This window comes from Formica exsecta, unplaced genomic scaffold, assembly GCF_003651465.1.
Source record: "Formica exsecta isolate Colony F162 unplaced genomic scaffold, ASM365146v1 scaffold1022, whole genome shotgun sequence".
NCBI classification, from domain to species: domain Eukaryota; kingdom Metazoa; phylum Arthropoda; class Insecta; order Hymenoptera; family Formicidae; genus Formica; species Formica exsecta.
In genome coordinates, this window is record NW_021848362.1 from 183125 (window position 1) to 184856 (window position 1732).

Below are 1732 nucleotides of genomic sequence, written 5' to 3' on the forward strand. Positions count from 1 at the left end.
TAATAAATAGGTGTCACAGCTAAGATGTTCGCTGTCCATATATTACGACTGAAATCTAGTTACTACACGCAGTTTTTAGCTACGGCAGCTAATTTTTTTTTCCGTGTGTGCAGATAGAGCGGACCAAACTGAGTCGGAAAATCCTCTATCATTTTTTTTTTATAACGCTTAATAAAGGAGTTATTATTGAGTAAAGTCTGGCCAATCAGCGCCAATCTTTAGCCGGGCGCACGTCGGTAAGCCGCGCGCCGTGAAGTGTAACGGCAAAAAATATTCTCAATTTTTTTCAACAAATAGGAAAAGATCCTAACGTGTTAAAAAGTATGAGTATGGATCGATCAAAATGTAAAAATATAATTTTGAATGTATTATGTCCGGTTGAGACTACCATGCTCATATTTTTCACTAAATTTGAAGTGACATCTACAAAACTATCTACGTGTTGCCGCGCCATAGAATTATTATTATATAAATATGATAACGCAAAAGCAGCAGCTTCTTGTATTTCTTTAAACTTAAAATTATAAGAATCGAAGGTATTTGCTAATTTTTCGTTTGCATTGACGCGCGCGCAATCATTTCTATTTTCTAAATCAATATTTGGCACATGAACTGACTGTAATTTTATCATAAATGGAAAGGTATGTATATTTTGTTCTTCGCAATTGTATCAATCAAAAGGATAATTATGTAATAAATGTTTTTTTGAAATTCTCAAACGCATAGCTTTGCAAATATATTTATCAAAAACACTAAAACTACGTTGCAGTTTTAAATGTTTCATCAGTTTTTTTATAGAATCCAAATTTATTTTGTACACTTGACAGACATACATATTTGTTAAACAGATAAATGAAATAGAAAAATGTTATTTTTAAAATACATATAATATGAAAAATATATAAAATGTAAGAACGTAATTGTCTCGTTTACATAACTATTTAGGAAACTTTTTAAAATAAAAACAAAAACAAATATCTTATTATCTCGAGTATCATAATAGTATAGTATCGTAAACTCAAAATAATTGCAATCTTTACATTTTGCACAATGCCATTTCTATGGATGTAACTTTGTTATTGCTCACGTCATGTTCAGTTGTCATTTTATATAAACATTTTTGTATCAGAAGCCATATCTGTTGACATTCTTTAAGATAGCAAGCATGCAATATAAAAAAGCACTTGTAGCATACGTCGATAGCTTTGAGAGCACTTTCAATTTTATATAATATTTTATCTATGCAAACGTAGTATGCATTAACTGAGCTAACGTCACGTCCTACGAAAATAATAAATGGTGGCAAGGTCAAATTTAACGCAGCTGCTCTATTCCTTTGACGTTCAATATTATGTTCAAGATCAGCAGGACTCTAGAATAAGAAAAAATAAACATTACTTTCAGCTCAACTGTAGTAATTTTATTTCCACATATATAAAATTATTTTACATAAAAAAATATAGAGGATATAAAAATATTACTTACATTTACTGATAAAATGAAAGAATTTAATGATTCAGTTATTGTAGGCTTGATATTTCTCCTATCCTTACGGATTCTAATTGTTGGGATACATAATGCTGGCAATAATTTTAGGAGTCTAATATTTCTTTCTTCTAAAAATATACTACGAAATATATGTATATACAGGGTGTGTGCCGAGTGGGTTGTACTTCTCGTTCGCACGAACGATTCTCCCGTTTGTTATGACGAATCGTGATTGCGAGAGTAC